Source organism: Mobula birostris, chromosome 5 (genome assembly GCF_030028105.1).
Source record: "Mobula birostris isolate sMobBir1 chromosome 5, sMobBir1.hap1, whole genome shotgun sequence".
Lineage (NCBI taxonomy): Eukaryota > Metazoa > Chordata > Chondrichthyes > Myliobatiformes > Myliobatidae > Mobula > Mobula birostris.
Genome location: NC_092374.1, coordinates 104116290 through 104139725, shown reverse-complemented (window position 1 = coordinate 104139725; position 23436 = coordinate 104116290). Strand labels below are relative to the sequence as shown.

The window sequence follows — 23436 nt, the reverse complement described above, 5'->3', positions numbered from 1 at the left end:
CTTTTACACATAGCGGTGGATGCCTTGGGTGTTTGTAGACACAGATGCTGTAAGGACATTTAAGAGATGTTTAGATAGGCACATGAATGTGAGGAAAATGGAAGGATATGGACATTGTGTGGGCAGAAGGGACTAGTTTTGTTGGCCTTCTGAATACTAATTTAATTGGCTTGGCATGGTAATGTAAGCTGAAGGGCCTGATCCTGTACTGTAATCTTGTATGCTCTATGTCTATATTCTACAAGCGAGGAAAAAGATTTGAGGGCCATGGATTCAAACTCAAGTCCAAGATCAAGTTTAATTATCATTCAACCATACATGAATATTGCCAAACAAAACTGCGTATACAGCAAACAGCATAAATAGCACATTTGGTTTATTTTATCATATTAACTTTGATTGCTCAAGGAAGGAGCCAGCTCAGGTACAAGACCATAAGTCATAGCAGAAATTAGGCCATTTGGCCCATCAAGTCTGCTCTGTCATTCATCATGGCTGATTGTCTGGCAAAAGAAATTTCTCCATATCTCTGTTTTAAAAGGACACCCCTCTTTCCTGAGGCTATGCCCTCTTGTCCTAGACACCCTCATCATGGAAAGCATCCTTTCCACATCTACTCTGTCTAGGTCTTTCAACATTCGAAAGGTTTCAATGAGATCCTTCTAAACTCCAGCGAGTACAGACACAGAGCCAGCAAACGTTCCACATATGATAAATCTTTCTTTCCCAGAAATATCCTCATAAATCTCCTCTGAACCCTCTCCAATGCCAGCTCATCTCTTTGAGAAGCCCAAAACCGTGCACAATACTCAAGGTGAGGCTTCACCAGTGCCTTATAAAGCCTCAGCATCACCTTCCTGCTTTTGTATTCTAGACCTCTAGAAATGAATGCTAACATTGCATTTGCCTTCCTCACCTGCAAGTTAACCTTTAGGGCAGACAACCCCAATAGGCAGACCGCGGGCCAGGTCAGGACCGCGAGAAACAAATGTCCGGACTACGCCGACCCATTGGCACTTATGTGAACGCACCTGTCATAATATGTAAATAAAGTGCGTGCTGCTCTAATTTATTTTAACCTCATCCCACACTGTACACTTGACCTATGCCCCCGTACAGCGCGCGATGCCGAGTTGATTAAAACGCGTGCATTGATATGGTTGGCGAAATTTTAAGTCATGATGAGAAAACCAAGAAAACGGTCATGGAGCTATTAAAGACGGTGCCATTGTTGGCTAACACGGCAACAAGAAGAGTAGAAGTTTTAGTGGAGAGGTGTTTTTCCAATCTACTCATTGATTTGGAGAAAGCAGAAGCCATATCACTAGCCATAGACTCGTCCTGTGACCGAACAGATGTGGAAGAGCTATCCGTGTTCGCAAGATGTTTTGATGGGAAGACCTTTCGGGAAGAGCTACCTTGTTTGCTTCTTCTGCCTGGGCGCACAACTGGGGAAATAATTTTTAACAAATTGACACAGTTCTTTGAGAAGAATGGCTTGGATGTGAGCAAAATTGTGTCCGTTGTCACTGATGGGGCTCCGTCGATGGTGGGACAACACAACGGCTTGGTAAGCAGGTTTGCTGCTGTTAACCGAGCACTCTTGGCATTTCATTGCTTTATTCACAAATCAGTGTTGTGCGCTAAACTGTGTGGGGAAATGAAAGAGTGCAACATTGCCTTTTCAGAGCATTGCTGGAGGAAGTGTCAGCGGAACACAAAAGTCTTTCGCTGCATAATGATGTTCACTGGCTGAGCAAAGGCTGTGCATTGGAGAGGGTGTGCGACCTGCACGATGAGCTTGTGTCATTTTCATCCAGCCTGCAGAGCCAAAAAGCCCAAGTATTTAAGAGGTTTTTAAGTGACAACAAGGTGATGGCACATGTTCTTTATTGTCCGACATCATGTCTCATCTAAATCAACTTAATCTTCAATTACAAGGCAACAACCACACTGTTGTGGACATGTACAAGGCGATTGAAGCTTTCCGGTCAAAGCTGAACTTTTTGGGGAGAGACATTCATGGGAGGAAGTTGCACTTTCCACGTCTGCGGGAGCATTGCGAGAAGAACGAAATGCGGGAGAATCCAGTGATGAAGGATTTCGTGACAAGCCTGGCAGAAAACTTCAGGGAATGATTTGAAAGCTCCCCTAAACTCTCAGGTGATATCCTCCTCTTCCTGAGACAGCCATTCTCCATTTCGGCTGACGGCCAGTGGACTGCAGAGGCCAAAAGGCTGGTGCCTTCCATAGATGAGGCAACTCTTCAGATGGAGGTCTTGGAAATGGGAACATCTGATTTGCTCAAATCACAACACAAGGTCATTGGGGTGAGTGACTTTTGGATCAACGTGGTTCCCCAAGCTCAATTCAAAAACACGAGAGCTATTGCGATCCTCCTACTCACACTGTTCCCCTCCACATACATATCTGAGTCATCGTTTTCTTCAAAGAACTCTGTCAAGAACCAGGACAGAAACAGACTCTCCAATGTACATCTTGGCCACTTCCTCAGGATTGCCACAACAGAATACAGGCCCGACATCAGAAGGATTGCCTCATCCCGTCGCTGTCACTGACTGGTGAGTGAATCAATTTATTTTTGTCCATTTGTCAATCTTATTATGGTATAATAATATTACAACAACAATAATACTGATAATTTCATTGATAGCTACACTTCATATTTCAAATGCCACATAGCTTAATTAAAAAGAACTAATAGATTAAACGAGAGAACAGAAACAGTAGAAAAGGCCTCCTAAAACTCTCTGTGTGGAAGAGAAGTGTTCTTTGTGTGGAAGAGATGTGGTGAAGACTACCATGCTTACTGTGTGTGTGTGTGTGTGTGTGTGTGTGTGTGTGTGTGTGTGTGTGTGTGTGTGTGTGTATATTTTAAGTCCCAGATGAGTTCTCAATGTGACAGCTGCCAGTTGTGATAGCTAGAGTCATAATTAAATGCAAACACAAGGAAATCTGCAGATGCTGGAATTTCAAGCAACACACATAAAACTTGCTGGTGAACGTAGCAGGCCAGGCAGCATCTCCAGGAAGAGGAAATAGTTAGTTTTGGACTTATTTTGTTTCAAGAGCACATTGTTTTTTCTTGTGTGACCCACAACACAGGCTTTGAGAATCCCAGGCCTAAATTATTACTACTACTACTACTACTAATAATAATAATAATAATAATAATAATGATAATAGCAGCAACAACAGCACCTACCCATAAAACAACTCACTGGTGCAATGAAAAAAAAACCCTGGACGTTTTGGTCCTTGGCTTGGCATGCTCCACATAATTTGGCCCTTGTGGAAAACTATTTGGGGAACCCTGCTTTAGGGTGTTCTGCACAAGGACTCCCAAGTCTCTTTGCATTTCAGATTTTTGGATCTTATTTCCATTTAGAAAATAGTCTGTACACTTATTTATACTACCAAAGTGCAACACCATGCTTTTTCCAATATTGTATTTCATTTGTCACTCTCTTGCCCATTCTCCTAATCTGTCTAAGTCATTCTGCAGCCTTCCTGTTTACTCAACACTACTTGGCCCTCCACCAATCCTCATATCATCTGCAAACTTGACAACAAAGCCATCTACAGCATAGAAAGAAGCAGTTCCTACAACAAACCCTGCGGAACACCACTAGTCACTGGCAGCCAACCAGACAAGGATCTTTTTATTCCAACTTGCTGTCTCTTGCCAATTAGCCAATGCACTAACCATTTCAGTAAATTTCCTGTAATGCCATGGGCTCTTAACTTGGAAGGCAGCCTCATGTGTGGTAGATTATCAAAGGCTTTCCTTCCTGCTGCCTTCCTCCTTTCTAAAAGACTGGAGTGACATTTGCAATTTTCCATTCCTCTGGCACCATGCAGAGTCCAATGAATTTTGAAAGATCATTACTAATGCCTCCACAATCTTTACCGCTACCTCTTTCAGACCCTAGGGTGCAGCTCATCTGTCCTAGATGATTTAAGTCTTTCAGCTTTTTGTGCACCTTCTCTTCCCTCACACCCTTCAACATCTGGCACACTGCTAGTGTCTTCCACAGTGAAGGCTGATGCAAAATACTCAATTCATCTGCCATCTCCTTGTCCCTGTTATTATTTCTCCGGCCTCATTTTCCACTCTCATCTCTCTTTTATTTTTTACATATCTGAAAAAGCTTTTACTATCTACTTTGATATTGTTTGCTAGTTTGCTTTGATATTTCATCTTTTCCTTCCTAATGATTCTTTTATTTGCTCTCTGTAGGGTTTAAAAAGCTTCCCAATACTGTCTTCCCACTAATTTTTGTTTTGTTTTAAGCCCTCTGATTTGCTATTACATTAACTTTGACTTCCCTTGTCAGCCACAGTTGTACTATTTTGTCATTTGAGTCTTTAGAATATATCTATCCTGCAAGTTCCTAATTTTTCCTAGAAACTCATGCCATTGCTTCCTTGTTGTCATCCCTGCCATTATCTCCTTCCAATTTATTTCAGCCAGCTCCACTCTCGTACCAATGCAATTCCCTTTACTCCACTGAAATACTGCTATGTCAGACTTTACTTTCTCCCTATCAAATTTAAAGATGAACTTAGTCATACTGTGATCACTGCCTCCTAAGGGTTCTTTTACCTTAAGCTCCCTTATCACCTCTGGTTGATTACATAACACCCTATCCAGCTTAGCTGATCCCCTAGTGGGCTCAATGGCAAGCTGCTGTAAAAAGCCATCTGGCTGGCAATCAACAAAGTCAATCTTTTGGGATACATTTCCAACCTGATTTTCCCAATTGACCTATATGTTGAAATCTCCCATGACTATCATAACATTGCCCTTTTGACATACCTTTTCTATTTCTCGTTGTAAACTGTGGTCCACATCCCAGTTACTGTTAGAAGGCCTGTGTATAACTGCCATCAGGGTCCTCCTACCCTTGCAGAAATAATGATAGGCCTTCTCAGTTCTAAACTGCTTCCAGAATTGTAAGCAACACACATCAAATTTGCTGGTGAATGCAGCAGGCCAGAATTGTAATGTTGTTCCATTATAGAAGGAAGCGATTATACCACTGAACCCCAGCTGTCTGTTAGTATGAGCAATGCAGTTACTTTCATGACATGCCACTATAGCTGGAGTTCTGGAATTATATATTTTTTTTCCTTTCGCACACTAAAATAATCTGTTTTTAAATTTCATGGTTAAATTAGCTTCCAACAGCCTTTCTCAAGGACAAAAGCAAAACAAAATTCTGAAAGAACTCAGCGTGCCAAGGTGTAAGTCAACATTTTGAATCAAGGCCTCTACCCTCACATGCTTTTCACTCCAGATTCCAAAACTTGTGATCTCCTTTGTCTTTTCAGCCATTTTCAAGGGTGGAATTGCAGACCGTAACTATTCAAAATTTAGGGATTCAAAGATTAGTTTTGTTTGTCATATGTACATCGAAACAGACAGTACGGTGAAATGCCTATTTTGTGTCATATTAAAGCAAAGATTGTGCTTGTCAGCCTGCAAGTGTAGCTATGCTTCCGGTGCCAACAGAGCATCCTCACAGCTTACTAACCCTAACCTTTGGAGGAAACTGGAGAACCTGGCGGAAAGCTACATGGTTACGGGAGTGAGAATTAAACCACGACCAGTGATTGCTGACGCTGTAAAGTGATTGTGCTGACACTGTGTAAAAAGGTATTCTTCAGGTCAATCTTGTCCTTTTGGGGCACTGCTGTAGCGTAGCAGTTAGTGTGACTCTGTTAAAGCTCAGGGCATCAGAGTTCGGCACTCATTTCCAGCCTTTGTATGTTCCTTCCCTTGTGTGCATGGGTTTCCTCCGGGTGCTCCGGTTTCCTCCCACATTTCAAAGATGCACCTGTTGGTAGGTTAGTTGGCCATTGTAAATTGTCCCATGATTACACTTGGGGTAATTTGATGGGTGGCTGGGTGGCATGGCTTGCTGGGCCAGAAGGACCTATTCCCTGAAGTATCTGTAAATTAAAAATAAATAAATAGTTTAGCTAATCACTTTAAATCTGTGTAACTCTATGTAAATACTTCCAACTATGGAAATAATCCTTATTCACTTATTTTGTTCAGCTCCCCATGAATGCCAACATTCAGTAAAATCTCTTTCAACTTTCTTCTCTCCAAGAAAGGACAGGTTACAACCTCTCACAGTCCAAAACAAATCTTCAAATATATAATTTATTTACAAATATGCATTTTTGCCAAAGAGTGATTCTAGTGTTCCTGAGACCAATATGGTAACTATAGTCAGCACTGTTTTGAATGTCACATACTTCTCAAATTTGGTGCTAAAAATTAGACACAGTTCTCCAGATCTGGCTGAACCAGTGTTTTATAGTTTCAACAGCATGTCTGTAGTTTATCATTTATCCTTAAAGATGGATGTTACCCTTGCACAAATAGGTAAAGAATGGAGATTCATAGGGAATATGCTGCTGAGACAATTAAGTCTTTCAGTTGAAAATGGCAGGAGACTTACAAGACAGCTTAATATCCTTTTCTAGCATGTGATCTGTAGCCATGCGGGCATTGCTCTTCATGTACATATCCAGATATCTGTTGATTACGGTGAGGATTTTTGCCTCTACCATACTTCTAGATAGTGAGCTCCAGATCCCTACCACCTTCTGAGGGAAAAACTATTTTCTGCATTTTGGACAAGCTTTGTACAATAATTTTAAAGAAATCCCCTTAGTTTTAGATTCCACTGTTAATAGCTTCTTCCTAGTTACTCTGTCCGTACCTTCATAATATAATAAGTCTCAATGATGTCTCACCTCAGCCCTTTCTGTTATTAACAGAACAGCTCCAGTTTATGATCTAACTACCATTGCACATATTCTGTGATAAACTTCCTGCTATATTAAATGTCAGAATAATAGATAATTCATCCCATAAGGCCTTTCTCAACCACTTTATTGACCACTCTGCTTTCTTTGATGATCTCAGGACATTCTCTGCAATGTCCCTCTGGTTTCCAACTCAGTTAATGTCTTCCCATTATATATTCCCTTGTCTTTTAACCCCTTAAGCTCTCTTTCATATTTATATACTGTAATTCTGATTTTATATAATTCTTTATTCTTTATAGACCATAAGACTATAAAACATAGGAGCAGAATTAGTTTTAATCATGGCTAATCCTCTTTTTCCTCTTCTCAAATCCATGTATTGGCCTTCTCCCCGTAACCTTTGATGCCATGTCCAATCAAGAACTGATCAAACTCTGTCTTAACTACATCCAGTGACCTGACCTCCACAGCTGCCTGTGGTAAAAAATTCCACACATTCACTATCTTCTGACTAAAGAAATTTCCCCATATCTCTGTTTTAAACGGACAACCCTCTCTCCTGAGGCTGTGCCCTCTTGTTCTAGACTCCCCAGCAAAGAGAAACATCCTTTACACATCTACTCTGTCTAGGCATTTCAACATTCGGAAGGTTTCAATAAGATCCCCCATCATCCATCTAAGTTCCAGTGAGTACTGACCCAGAGCCATCAAAACATTCCTCGTATGATAACCCTTTCATTCCTGGAAAAATCCACGTGAACCTCCTCTGAATCCTCTCTAATGCCAGCACATCTTTTCCTAGATGAGGAGCCCAAAACTGTTCACAATACACAAGGTGAAGCCTCACCAGTGCCTTATAAAGCCTCAGCATCATATCCCTGCTCTTGTATTCTACACCTCTAGAAATGAATGCTAACATTGCATTTGCCTTCCTCACCACTGACCTAACCTGCAAGTTAACCTTTAGGGTGTTCTGCACAAGAACTCCCTGCTCCCTTTGCATCTCAGATTTTTGGATCTTATCCCCATTTAGAAAATAGTCTGCACATTTATTTCTACTAACAGAGTGCATAACCATGCCTTTTCCAATATTATATTTCATTTGCCACTCTCTTGCCCATTCTCCTAATCTGTCTAAGTCCTTCTGCAGCTTACCTTTTCTTCAACACTACCTGCCCCTCCACCAAACTTTGTATCATTTGCAACCTTGACAACAAAACCATCTATTCCATCATCTAAATCATAGATATATAGCTTAAGAAGAAGCAGTCCTATTGCCAACCCTCGCTGAACACCACTAGTCACTGGCCGCCAACCAGAAAAGGATCATTTTATTCCTACATGCTGTCTCCTATCAATCAGCCAATGCTCTAACCACGTCAGTAACTTTTCTATAATGCCATGGGCTCTTAACTTGATAGGCAGCCTCATGTGTGGCACCTTGTCAAGGGCCTTCTGAAAGTCCAAATGTACAACATCTACTGCATCCCCTTTATCTATGTGTAATCTCCTCAAAGAATTCCAATATGTTCATCAGGCAGGATTTTCCCTTAAGGAGACCATGCTAACTACTTGTCCTGTGTCTCCAAGTACCCCATAACCTTATCCTTAACGATTGACTCTAACATCTTCCTAACCAATGAGGTCAGGCTAACTGGTCTATAATTTCCTTTCTTCTGACTTCCTGCTTTCTTAAAGACTGGAGTGACATTTGCAATTTTCCATTCCTCTAGCACCATGCAAGAGTCCAATGATTTTTGAAAGATCATTACTTAACGTCTCCACAATCTCTACCGCTACCTCTTTCAGAACCCTAGGGTGCAGTTTTTCTGGTCCAGTTGACTTAAGTCTTTCAGCTTTTTGAGTACTTTCTCCCTTGTAATAGTAATTGCACTCACTTCTGTTCCCTCACATCCTTCAACATCTGGCACACTGCTAGTGTCTTCCACAGTGAAGACTCATGCAAAATACTCAATTAGTTCATCTGCCATCTCTTTGTCTCCGTTATTATTTCTCCAGCCTCATTTTCTAGTGGTCCTATATCCATTCTCATCTCTCTTTTATTTTTTACATACCTGAAAAAGCTTTTACTATCCACTTTAATATTGTTTGCTAGCTTGCTTTCATGTTTTACCTTTTCCCTTCTAATGATTTTTTTTAGTTGTTCTCTATAGGGTTTTAAAAGCTTCCCAGTCTTCTGCCTTCTCATTAATTTTTGGTTTGTTGTATGCCCTCCCTTCTGTTTTTACATTAGTTTTGACTTCTATTGTGTTTTCCTTCATTTTTGGAATACATCCACCCAGCACCTTCCTCATCTTTCTCAGGAACTCACTCTGCTGCCATCCCTGCCAGCATGTCCTTTTCCAATTCCATCTCCTCTCTGATACCACTGTAATTTCCTTTACTCCACTGAAATACTGCTACGTTAGACTTTACTTTCTCCCTATCATATTTCAAGTTGAACTAAATCATATTGTGACCACTGACTCCTAAAGGTTCTTCTACCTTAAGCTCTCCTATCACCTTCGGTTCATAACATAACACCAATCCAGAATAGCTGATCCCCTTGTAGGGTCAACGACAAATTGTTCTAAAAAGCCAACTCGTGGGCATACAGCAAGCTTGTTCTCAATATAATTGCTGGATATTGTATTTTGTTGCAAGTTGTGCCCTGACCAACAGACCACAGCAAATTCCCAATACACGTACAGTAAATGTAGTCATAGTCACAGTCATAGTCATACTTTATTGATCCTGGGGGAAATTGGTTTTTGTTACAGTTGCACCATAAATAATTAAGTAGTAATAAAACCATAAACAATTAAATAGTAATATGTAAATTATGCCAGGAAAAAAGTCCAGGACCAGCCTATTGGCTCAGGGTCTCTGACCCTCCAAGGGAGGAGTTGTAAAGTTTGATGGCCACAGGCAGGAATGACTTCCTATGACGCTCAGTGTGGCATCTCGGTGGAATGAGTCTCTGGCTGAAAGTACTCCTGTGCCCACAGTCCATTATGTAGTGGATGGTGTAATATTGACGTGACTCAGACACCGCTGTAGATTGAACAACCCCGTTTATTCACCAGACTTCCATTTTTTAAAACTTTTCCACGTCCTGACGTCATACGCACTCTGACGCTACGAATACTCACACAATACATTACATCCAGCAGAGGAGGACAAAGGGCTTAATTAGGAAAGGGAAAAAAGATTATGAGAGAAAACTGGCAGGGAACATAAAAACTGACTGTAAAAGCTTTTATAGATATGTGAAAAGCAAAAGATAGGTAAAGTCAAATGTAGGTCTCCTACAGACAGAAATATGTGAATTGATTATGGAGAGCAAGGATATTTCGCATCACCTCCCTCATAGTTCCGCCTCCTTCTACTATTGTTCTTCTGCCAATCACCTCCCTGCTTCCCCTCCCCGACCCCTTTGTCTTTAAAATTACTGTTACCTGAATTCTTCAAACCCTCCCCAAAGTTCTTCCTGCAGTCCTGACGAAGGGTTTCGGTCTGAAATGTCGACTAATTTTTCAACTGATGCTGACTGACCTGCTGTGTTCCTCCAGCGCATTGTGAGTAAGACCAATTGAATAACTACTTTGGTTCTGTCTTCACTAAGGAGGATATAAATAATCTTCCAGAAATATTAGGGGACAGAGTGTCCATTGATATGGAGGAACTGAGGGAAATACATGTTAGTAGAGAAGTGGTGTTAGGTAAATTGAAGGGATTAAAGGCAGATAAATCCCCAGGGCCAGATGGTCTGCATCCCAGAGTGCTTAAGGAAGTAGCCCAAGAAATAGTGGATGCATTAGTGATAATTTTTCAAAACTCGTTAGATTCTGGACTAGTTCCTGAGGATTGGAGGGTGGCTAATGTAACCCCCACTTTTTAATAAAGGAGGGAGAGAGAAACCGGGGAATTATAGACCGGTTAGCCTGACATCGGTGGTAGGGAAAATGCTAGAGTCAGTTATCAAAGATGTAATAACAGCACATTTGGAAAGCGGTGAAATCATCGGACAAAGTCAGCATGGATTTGTGAAAGGAAAACCATGTCTGACGAATCTCATAGAATTTTTTGAGGATATAACTAGTAGAGTGGATAGGGGAGAACCAGTGGATGTGGTATATTTGGATTTTCAAAAGGCTTTTGACAAGGTCCCACACAGGAGATTAGTGTGCAAACTTAAAGCACACGGTATTGGGGGTAAGGTATTGATGTGGATAGAGAATTGGTTGGCAGACAGGAAGCAAAGAGTGGGAATAAACGGGACCTTTTCAGAATGGTAGGCAGTGACTAGTGGGGTACCGCAAGGCTCAGTGCTGGGACCCCAGTTGTTTACAATATATATTAATGACTTAGATGAGGGAATTAAATGCAGCATCTCCAAGTTTGCAGATGACACGAAGCCTGGCGGCAGTGTTAGCTGTGAGGAGGATGCTAAGAGGATGCAGGGTGACTTGGATAGGTTAGGTGAGTGGGCAAATTCATGGCAGATGCAATTTAATGTGGATAAATGTGAGGTTATCCACTTTGGTGGCAAAAACAGGAAAACAGATTATTATCTGAATGGGGGCTGATTGGGAAAAGGGGAAGTGCAACGAGACCTGGGTGTCATTATCCACCAGTCATTGAAAGTGGGCATGCAGGTACAGCAGGCGGTGAAAAAGGCGAATGGTATGCTAGCATTTATAGCGAGAGGATTCGAGTACAGGAGCAGGGAGGTACTACTGCAGTTGTACAAGGCCTTGGTGAGAACACACCTGGAATATTACGTGCAGTTTTAGTCTCATAATCTGAGGAAAGACATCCTTGCCATAGAGGGAGTACAAAGAAGGCTCACCAGATTGATTCCTGGGATGGCATGACTTTCATATGATGAAAGACTGGATCAACTAGGCTTATACTCGTTGGAATTTAGAAGATTGAGGGGGGATCTTATTGAAACGTATAAAATCCTAAAGGGATTGGACAGGCTAGGTGCAGGAAGATTGTTCCCGATGTTGGGGAAGTCCAGAATGAGGGGTCACAGTTTGAGGATAAAGGGGAAGCCTTTTAGGACTGAGATTAGGAAAAACTTCTTAACACAGAGAGTGGTGAATCTGTTTAATTCTCTGCCACAGAAAAGAGTTGAGGCCAGTTCATTGGCTATATTTAAGAGGGAGTTAGATATGGTCCTTGTGGCTAAAGGGATCAGGGGGTACGGAGGGAAGTGCTGGTACAGGGTTCTGAGTTGGATGATCAGCCATGATCATACTGAATGGCGGTGCAGGCTCGAAGGGCCGAATGGCCTACTGCTGCACCTATTTTCTATCTTTTCTATGTTTATCCTCCTTCTGAAGATTTTTTTTACAACACTGTGAATTACCAAAACAATGCCTCTGGGTATGCCCTTCTTACAGTGCAACAACCATGACATAAACTAAAAAAAATCTTACCTTCTTGTACTGAATTATGCATTGTAGTTTACAATACTAACAGTAGTGTATTTCTTTTACTAACATAGACGAATAAACCTTTTACTTCACACCTTGGAACTTATGACATGTGTGACTTTGCCTCAAACTGTGTGAGACTGTATGTATGTCTAGTCTCTGTATCTAGCTGGAAGTTTGACTTGTCTCCCAGACCGTGTGTGATACAACTGTGACTGTGCTTGTCCTTCATCAGTGTCAGTCTCTCGAGTGACCTCTGCGTCTTTGCGGTCTGCATCACTCTTGGTGTCGTTTGTTTCCATGTTTGTATACGTGGAAATGTCCTGTGCATCTGTACGTGGAAATTCCCTCTTGTCTGTCTTCAGCAGATGCTTCCTGCTCCTCCTGTAGACCCATCCGGCGTGCGAACTATGAAGGATCTTGGTTGCTGATGTCTGTTCACAACCACAGCTGGTTGCCAAGTGCCTCCTCTCTGTATTCTGACATTTTCACCTGTATGCAGATCTGGCAGCTGTCTTGTATGTCTGCCATAGTAGCTCTTTTGCTTTATTTGCTTGTCATGTACTTGAGCATTACCTTCAGGAGTTCTAGAGTTGTGCATGTTGGCAGTTTGGACTTCAGACGACGTCCCATCAACAGCTGTGCAGGAGAGAACCATACACCCTCAATCGGTGTGTTGTGGTATTCAAGAAGAGCAATGTAAGGGTCACCGTTGCTGCTCTGTGCCTTCTTGAGCATGTTCTTGACAGTTTGTACAGTTCTCTCTGCTTGTCCATTAGACTGAGCGTGCCCTGGACTGGAAGTAACAAGTTGAAATTCCCAGCTTTCTGAGAACCCTCTGAACTCACCATTGGCATATTGTGGACCATTGTCATTAATGACAATATCTGGAACACCATGTCTTGTGAATGTCGACTTCAATGTGGTAATGACACCTCGACTGGACGTGTCACTTAACTTGGGTATCTCCGGATATTTTGAATAGTAGTCCACACAAAGCAGATATTCTGTACCATTGTAGTGAAAGAGATCTTTGCCAATGGTCCCATGGTCTTCCTGCTAGTGGGTGGGGAAGCAGAGGCTCTCTGGGATTGCTGTTTTTGTTTTCATTACAGACAGCACACTGAGACACAATGTCTTCTATCTTCAGTTGACATGCCTGGCCAATAGAGAATGTCCCTTGCTCTTTCTTTACATTTCATTATCCCCAGGTGTGACTCATGAACTCTGTTGAGCATTTCCTGTCTCATTTGGTTTGCTACAACGAGTTTTGCCGTTTTAAACATTAGTCCTGATGCATAGCTGATTTCTTCTTTGAATGTCCAGTATTTCTGCATTTCCTTTGGAACATATTTTCTTTCTGCTGGCCATCCATTCATTGTATTGTCTCTTAGCATTTGCATTTCAGGATCATCTGCAATCGCTTTCCTGAACATGTTCAACTTCTCCTCAGAGATGGGTAGCTGAGGTGTAACCCAGTTGACCTCCAGCTCTCTTCCTAGCAACTCTTCCTTTTGTTCTTTGAGGTAAGCATGGCTCAAAGCATCAGCGATGTACAGTTCTTTTCCTGGCTTATGGATGACTGTGAGAGTGTACCTCTGTAGCCTGAGAAGCATCCTTTGCAGTCTCATAGGAGCTTGGTGGAGTGGCTTTTTGAAGATGCTCTCAAGTGGTTTGTGATCACTCTCAACCTGGATTTCTTTGCCATATACATATTGGCGGAACTTCTCACACCCATAAACTATGGCGAGTAATTCCTTCTCGATCTGAGCATATCGGCATTGACAGTCCGTAAGTGCTCATGATCCATATGCCACAGGCCTCCCATCCTGCAGTATAACAGCTCCTATTCCCTCCAAACTGGCATCCACAGACATCGTCACCGATTTATTGACATCATAGAACTTGAATACTGGTGCATTGGTAACCAACTGCTTCAATGTGTCAAAACTTTTCTTTTGTTTGTCTTCCCAATGCCATTCAGTGTTGCTCTCTAGTAGCTTTCGGAGTGGAGTGCTGACCTCTGATAAGTTGGGAATGAATTTGGCGAGATACTGTATCATGCCCATGAACCTCAATAGTTCTTGCTTGTCTTCGGGTGGTGGTAGCTGTACCACAGCTCTGACCTTTTCATCATTTGATTTTAGCCCATCAGCACTGAGCACATGACCTATGTATTTGATCTCTGTAGTTATGATCTTACATTTACCTTTGTTCAGTTTTAGGTTGTACTCACATGCTCTCTCCAGAAGCTTCCTCAGTCTCTGATCATGTTCCTCAATTGTATCACCCCATTTCAGCAAATCATCAATGATGTTGACCACCCTGTCCAGGTCTTCAATCATTTGTGCCACGGATCTCTGGTATACCTCTGATGCAGAAGAAATCCCAAAGGTTAGACGCAGGAAACAGTATCTCCCTATGGGCGTGTTGAAAGTGCATAATTTGGAACTTTCTTCATCCAGCTTGATCTGCCAGAAGCCTTGATTTGTGTCTAATACTGAAAAGTATTTTGCATTAGGCATGTGGGAGACAACCTCTTCAACCGTGAGCAGCGGATAGTGCTCTCTTTTGATGGCTTGGTTGAGATCTTGTGGATCCATGCAAGTCCTCGTCTTTTTTTCTGTGACCACTGTCACCATACTATTCACCCGGTCGGTCGGTTCTATTTGTCTTGTTGTGACTCCCATCTGTTCCATTCTGTGTAGCTCCTCCACTACTCGATCCCTGAGAGCTACTGGAATCTTTCTCGGGGCATGCACAACTGGTGCAATAGTTGGATCAATCTGGATATGGTGTTTCCCTGGTAAACATCCGAATCCAGAAAACAAGTCATCAAAGTCTTTGAGAAAGTCATTTTCTTTTTCAACACCATAGATTCGCTTCACCAGGCCTAGCTTTGGGCATGTTGTTTTGCCCAGTATTGCTGAAACATGTTGCTGTACTATTTCTAACTCGACCTTGTATTTTCGAACTTTGTATACACAGGTGAGTGTTTTTTTGCCCAGTGGCGCCATCTTGTGGCCGAAATATGCAACAAGCTTTCAGGTGGATTTTTCCGGTCTTTCTCTGATGTCCAGTGAGTTGAATGTTTCTGCCGACATTACATTGCATTTTGCCCCAGTGTCAAGCCTAAATGTCACTTTCCTCCGTTTATTATCAGATCTTGGTTCCAATCATCTTCATCCTCCATCTCTGCATTGTCAATATTCTTGATGCATACCTCCTGTTCCACTTCAACTGTGCCAATGAACACGTCACTGTTGCCCTCACTCTGTTCCACAGCATGCATTTTCCTTGCGTGCTCCTTTGATTTGCACATCTTTGCAAAGTGATTTCTTTTCTGGCATAACTTGCATGTCTAACCAACGGCTGGATATTTTCTGTATCCATGTTTATAACCACACCTGTTGCAATTAACTTCCTTTTGATCATCCTGTGGAGCTGGCTTTGTCCTATTCTTGTCAGTTTTCACAGTTTTTATTTTGTGCACTTCAATCTCTTCATTGAGCACTTTAACCTGACGACGTGATCTTACTGGCACGGCAAACATCAAGTGCCTTTCCTAATGTAAGATCCGCCTCTCTCAATAGCCTACCTCTCACTTGATCGTCTCGTGTGCCGTATCCATCCTGTCACGTATTAAAGAATCATGCAGTTGTCCGAACTCACAGTCTTTTGCCTTGCTCTTCAAATCTGTTACGTAGGCAGCTGTGGTCTCCGTTGGTCCTTGAGCCCTCGTAAAAAACCGGTGTCGGATGTGCGGTAGGTTTTTTCTCGGTTCGCGGTAATCTTGAAACTTTTTTTTCAACACTTCAGTTTTATCTTGCTTATCATCTTGGAAGACAAACGTGTTGCAAGCCTTTATTGCCTCTTCCTCCACCACACGCAGAAACACAGCACATTGCACTTTCTCCGTCTTTTCAGCTACGCCGCTAGCAGTGCAAAACAGCTCAAACCTCTGGGTGCATATTTTCCAGTTTTCAGCTAGATTACCTTGTCGGCTTAAACTTGACGGTGCCTGTAACTGTGACATCTTTTACGTGTCTTCTCTTCCTTTTTATTTTTCACGTTTTCTTCTGACACCATGTAATATTGATGTGACTCAGACACCACTGTAGATTGAACAACCCTGTTTATTCACCAGGCTTCCATTTTTTAAACCTGACGTCATACGCACTGACGCTACGAATACTCACACAATACATTACAAATGGGAGACATTGTCCAAGATGGTATGCAACTTGGACAACATCCTCTTTTCAGACACCACTGTCAGAGAGTCCAGATCCATCCCCACAACATCACCAGCCACCAGTGAGTTTGTTGATTCTGTTGGTGTCTGCCACCCTCAGCCTGCTGCCCCATCACACAACAACAAACACGATCGCACTGGCCACCACAGACTCGTAGAACATCCTCAGCATCGCCCGGCAGATGTTAAAGGACCTCAGTCTCCTCAGGAAATAGAGACAGCTCTGACCCTTCTTGTAGACAGCCTCAGTGTTCTTCGACCAGTCCAGTTTATTGTCAATTCATATCCCCAGGTATTTGTAATCCTCCACCATGTCCACACTGACCCCCTGGATGGAAACAGGGGTCTCCGGTGCCTTAGCCCTCCTCAGGTCTACCACCAGCTCCATAGTCTTTTTCACATTAAGCTGCAGATAATTCTGCTCACAGCATGTGACAAAGTTTCCTACCGTAGCCCTGTACTCAGCCTCATCTCCCTTGCTGATGCATCCAACTATGGCAGAGTCATCAGAAAACTTCTGAAGATGACAAGACTCTGTGCAGTAGTTGAAGTCTGAGGTATATGACAAATAAAGTTGGTTGTTGATCCTGAATCCCTAGTGCATCTTCTTAAATGCTTTTCTGGATTAATATCCATTTAGCAATTTTTGCTCAAATCATTGACATCATCCCACAGTCTAGAGACTTCTCCCCTACTCGCCCCACTTTCAACCACCAGACCATTTCTTGTTTTGTTCTCAAGTTGCTACATTTAAATCCAAATTATTAATATATTACAAACAAAGAACCCTGTTAGTAACATTCTTCCATTCATAAAATTATCTATTGACTAATACACTTTACTTAGAGTCATTGAGTACTAGAGACACTAAAGAATACTAAAGAAACACTCCCTATGGCCTGTCAAGTCCATGCCGACAAGAACAGCATCAAGGACACCTTCAAAAGGCAATGCCTCAAAAAGGCACCATCTATCATTAAGGACCACCCTCACCCAAGACATCCCCTCCTTTCATTGCTACTATCAAGGAGGAGGTGCAGTAGCCTGGAAACACACACTCATTGTTTTGGGAACAGCTTATCCCCTCCGCCGTCATGATTTCTGAATGGACAATGAACCCATGGGCACTATTATTATGTACTGCATAAATGCTGCCTCAAAACAACACATTTCACAAAATATGCCTGTGATATTAAATGTGATTCTGATTCTGACCTGATCTTTTGCCTAGTTGCATCTAACTGCACTCAGACCATAACACTCCAAAATCCTCCTATCCATAAACCTCTCTTAAATGTTAACATTGAACTCACATCTACCACTTCTGCTGGCAGCTCGTTCCATACCCTGAGTGAAAATGTTTCCCCTTAAATATTCACGCTAAACCATGATCCCTAGTTCTTGTCTCCCCAGCCTGCGGAGATAAAAGCCTGCATGTATTCACCCTATCTGTACCCCTCATCATTTTGTACATCTCTATGAGATGTTCCCTCATTCTTCTCACCATTAAGCCAATTTTAAACCCAGTTCCTCACCTTTCATTAGATCCAATGATCTTTTTATCTTTTTAAAACCAACCTGCCATGCCAGATTTTGCTGAAATCCGTGGAGACTATATTGCATGCACTGCCCTCATCAACCTCAAAATTGTTGCACAGACTTGAGCTTGCCCTAACTAATTTGTTCTGTCTGGAATTGTTTAATCATTGCCTTTCAAAATGAAGGCTTGTACCGTCCCTTATAATTATACTTAATTAAACTACCGGATCTGTAATTACTTGGTTTATTTCCTCCTCCTCACCAGGAAGGATTGAAAAATAATTATCTTTTTTTACTTTTAAAATGGAATGGTAATTTATCCATTCTCAAAGATGCTAACTTATTTAAGACTTCCTCTTTAACAATGTTGCTCTGTCCTATAGTTTAACCTTATCCTCCTTAAATATAATGTAGACTCATTTCTGTCCTTGATGGTGAATCCACAAAACATTCAGTGAAACAACATTTTCCAGGGAACTACACGTGAAGTGCATCTGGCTGCGGATCTTTGAAGACTGCATTAGGGATCTGGAGCAGCAGCTGGGTGACCTACAGCTTGTGCGAGAGAATGAGGAGATAGTCGATCAGAGTTACAGGGAAGTAGTCACCCCGAAGTTGTAGGAGACGAGTAGCTGGGTGACTGTCAGGAGAAATAGAAATGTGAATAGGCAGTTAGCGCAGAGCACACCTATGGCCATTCCCCTCAATAATAAGTATACCGCTTTGGATAGTGTTGTGGGGGTTGGGCTCCCAGGGGAATGCCATGGAGACCAGGTTACTGGTGCTGAGCATGGGTTCACGGTGAAGAAGGGAAAGGGGGAGAAGAGGCGAGCAGTACAGTGGCATATCCCTCTCAGGTCCAACCCTTCCCTACCTTCACCCTTTCAGATCTGCCTAAGAACCATGATTGTGCATCTTTTACATACCTGTTGCATCCCTTTTAAAATGGCTATCATGGCACACCGATGTATCCCTTTTGGGTCTGCTTCTGCATTCCTTCCTGCCGTCCCCTATCCTTATTTCTTTCTGGTTTTGCTTGGTTTTCACAGCCTGTTCATGCTACCCCACCCTCTCCGGGCTTGCCATGTTGTAGCTCTTCATTTTGTCTAATACACTTCCAGCCACCCTGCTCTCTTTATTTCACTCTGTAGAGTAGACGATTACTGTTACACATTCCTGGGTTTGTTGCCTCTTCACTGTCCATTCTTGCTGGGATGCTGGGCAACCACTCTTCCAGGCTCACTTGGGCTACACTGTCATTCATTGGTACTATTCTTCTATTTCTATACTCACTGCGAATCTTAAATTACTTACCCAGAGGCTGTGACCCCCACAATTAAGAGAAATATCTTCCCCACATCAGCAGGACTGATGAAGCAAGCCAACTCTAACGGATTAAGCTTGAATAATCAGGTTCAGGAAACAACTGGAAGAGACCCCATAAAAGGGGACATGAGGTGAATTTAGAGGAGCAGATGAAGGAGAATCCAGACAGATTTTATCAGCGTATTAAGAGAAAAAGAAAAAAACAGCCGAGGGATTGGATGTGTTAAAACATATGAAGGTAAGGAAATCTTAAGGGCTTGGGAAGCTAGAGAAGAAATTTTGGGAGCCCTAGTTGAGATATGTGCATCATCGTCAGTGATGGATCAAGTGCCAGTAGACTGCAGGGTAGCTAATCTTGCACCCTTATCTATGGGGGGGGGGGGGCTGTAAAAAACCTGGGAACTAGTCCAGCAAGTCTGACATCTGTGGTAGGTAAGTTACAGAGGGTATTCTGAAGGAGAAGATATACATGCATTTGAAAAGCTGGATCGATTAGGGGAGATCATGTCTCACAAATTTGAATGAGTTTTTTGAAGAAGGAAAACAGTCATTAAGCTGGAAAGAGTGCAGACAAGATTTACAAACATGTTGCTGGGACTTGAGGGACTGAGTTATGCAAAGAGCTTTAACAGCATGGGACTTTATTCAATGAAGCATCAGAGAATGAGGGTGATCTTATAGAGGTGGAAAAAATAATGAAAGTTCTTGAACCTGGTGGTGAGAATCCTAAGTACCTTCTACTTGATGGCAACAGCAGGAAGAGAGCATGACCTGGATGGTGGGCATCTTTGATGATGGATGCTGCTTTCCTATGTCAGCGGATGAGTCCATTACTGTTTGTAGGATTTTCCATTCAAAGCATTGGTGTTTCCATACCAGGCTGTGATGTAGCCAGTCGATACACTCTCCACTACACCTCTGTAGAAGTTTGTCAAAGTTTTAGATGCCATACTGAATCTCCGCAGGTTCCTGAGGAAGCAGAGGTACTGCTGTGCTTTTTTCACAATTGCACTCACATGGTAGTTCCAGGACAGGTCATCTGAAATAGTAACACCCATGAATTTAAAGTTGCTAACTCTCTCCACCTCTGATCCTCCAATGAGGACTGGCTCATGGACCTCTGATTTCCCTCTCCTGAAGACTATAATCAGTTCCCTGGTCTTGCTGACATTGAGTGAGAGGTTGTTGTTATGACATCACTCATCCAGGTTTTCAGTCTCGCTCCTGTATCACCACCCTTCATAAAGTCCACAACAGTGGTGTCATTAGCAAACTTGAATATGGCGTTAGAGCTGTACTTAGCCACACAGTCATAGGTGTAGCGCAAGTAGAGCAGGGGCTAAGCACACATCCCTGGGGTGCACCTATGCTGATGGAGATCGTGGAGGAGATGCTGTTGCTAACCTGAACTGACTAGGATCTTCAAGCAAGGAAATCTAAATCCAACTGTGCAAGGAGGTATTAAGACCAACAACTTGAAGCTTATTGATTAGTTTTGAGGGGATGATGCCATTAAATGCTAAGCTGTAGTCGATAAAGAGCATGCATCTTTGCCGACCAAATGTTCCAGGGTTGAGTGAAGAGCCAATGCTGTGAGCCAGTTGCTCCAGAAGGCAAATTGGAGCAGATTGAAATCACCTCTTGGGCAAACTCTTAAAACACTTCATCACTGTGGATGTAAGTGCAACTGGGTGATAGTCATTGAGGCAGGTCACCACGCTCTTCTTGAGCACCGGTATAATTGAAGCCTGCTTGAAACAGGTGGGTACCGCATCTTGCCAAAGTGAGGGGTTGAAGATTGCAGTGAACACACAGATCAGTTGGCCAGCGCAGATCTTTAACTTGTGACCAGGTACCCTGTTCAGTCTGACTGCTTTCCGTAGATTCACCCTTCTGAAGGCAGTTTGCATGTCAGCTTCAGAGACCAAGATCATAGGATTATTGGGGGATGAGGGGGTTTGCGATGGTTCCTCCGTGGTCTGATAGTCAGACCGAGCATAGAAGGCATTGACTCATCTGGAAGCAATGCCCTACTGCTTCCCATGTTGCCTGATTTAACTTTGTAGGAGGTGATAGTATTCAAACTCTACCACAGCTGGCAAGCATCCCTTATTGGTTCAAGTTTGGTCCTGAATTTCCACTTCACCTATGAGGTGGCTTTCTGGAGATCATACCTGCAACCCTTGTAGCTTTCTTGATTTCCAGACTTGTATGCCTATGATCTGGCCCTCAGCAGGTTTTGGATCTCATGGTTTATCCGGGGCTTCCAACTGGTGAAAATTCTGAATAATTTAGTGGAGACACACTATCTACAGCTGTCTTTAAAAAGCCTGTTACAATCAAGGTGTGTTCATTCAGATTTCGACGTGAGTGCTTGAACATAGCGCAGTCCACTGACTCAAAGAAATCCCGTAATTGCCCCTCTGCCTCCCATGACTACCTCTTAGTTGTCCTAATCTCTGGAGCCTTGCATTCTAGGCTCTGCTTGTAAGCAGGTAGAAGGACAGCTAAGTTATCCAGTTCACCAAAACGTCGTCCAGGCAAGGAATGGTAGGCATTCCTTATCTTAGTATAACAGTAGTCTGGTATGTTGCGACTCTGGTGCTCTAGGTTATATGCTGGTGATAATTGGGTAACGTTTTCTTCAAACAGGCCTGATTGAAGTTTCCAGCTATAATTTGAAATGCTTCTGGATGGACTGTTTCTTGTTTGCAGACAACATTGTGCAGTGTCACAAATGCTCGATTATAGTCGGCTGCTGGTGATATATAATCTATGATCAGGATCACAAATGAGTATTCCTGAGGCAAATGAAATGGATGATATTTGAACATTAGCTGTTCCAAGTCGGGGAAATTTAAGTTTGACAGAGCCACCATATTGGAGCACTAACAGGAGTTAACCATAAAACACATACCTCCTCCCTTTACCTTACCTGAGTTCTGTGCATTTTGTGAATCGTGAATCCTTTTGGTCTGATGTCTGCATCCAGCATAGCTGGAGATAACCACACTTCGGTACAGCATACAATTGAGCAGACTTTCATCAGCCTCTGATCAAGCAGGCTTGCCCTCAAATCCTAATTTTATTCTCCAGCGTATGCACATTTGCCAACAAGATGTTGGGTAGAGTAGGTCTCATACCTTTGCATTTCAGTCTGGCTTGGATTCTCCCTCTCCTGACTCACTTTCGGCCATGGTGAGAAGCTTTAAAGGCACCGTGCCTGACTGGCCCCGTGTCAATGTGAGATCTGGAGATCATTCACCGATGACACCATGTTTGTTGGCAGAATCTAAGATGGTAACGAGGAGGCATAAGGAGTGAGATAGATTGGCCGGCTGAGTCGTGTCTCCGCAACAAACTTGCACTCAATGTCGGTGAGACCAAGGAATTGATTGTGATTTTTCAAAACAGGATATCAGGAGAACACATAGGAGTCCTCACTGAGAAGTGAGCAGTGCAAAGTTTGAGCAGCTTCAAGTTCCTGAGTGCCAACATCTCAGATGATCTATCCTGGGCCTGCACATTGATGAAGTCATGACGAATGCATGTCAATAGTGCTACTTCATCAGGGGTTTGAGAAGATTTCTTACTTCACCAAAAATTCTTGCAAATTTATTATTAAAGTGCATATATGTCACCATATACAACACTGAGATCTATTTTCTTGTGGGCAATCACAGTACCTATAAGAAACACAATAGAATCAATGACAGACCACACCCCAACAGTATAGACAAAACCCAATGGGCAAAAAGAAAACAACAAACTGTGGAAATACAATAAGAAAGAGGAAGAAAGAACCAATCTGGCAAATTTACAAAGAAAAGTAAGAACTGCAATGACAAATTCCAGAAAATACTATGTACATTCGTATGTGCTTAGATTAGATTAACACTAACTAGGATAGAAGGGGGAAGAGAAATAACAGATATTAATAAACTACACAACAGTCAGATATACTTTCATCTAAGAAAATAGGAATCAGCCCTCCACACAAGCATATGCAAATCTGATAAGAAGTACGCACCACTAAACTTAAATGAGACCAAAATGCAGAAAAAT

The 23436-nt window shown here is 42.4% G+C and overlaps 1 protein-coding gene across 1 annotated transcript in view; it reads right to left on the bottom strand.

The window, feature by feature from the left end:
* The window catches only part of LOC140198395 (contactin-associated protein-like 5), a 1369276-nt gene that overhangs the window by 575932 nt on the left and 769908 nt on the right, over positions 1-23436 (bottom strand). The window lies entirely within an intron of this gene.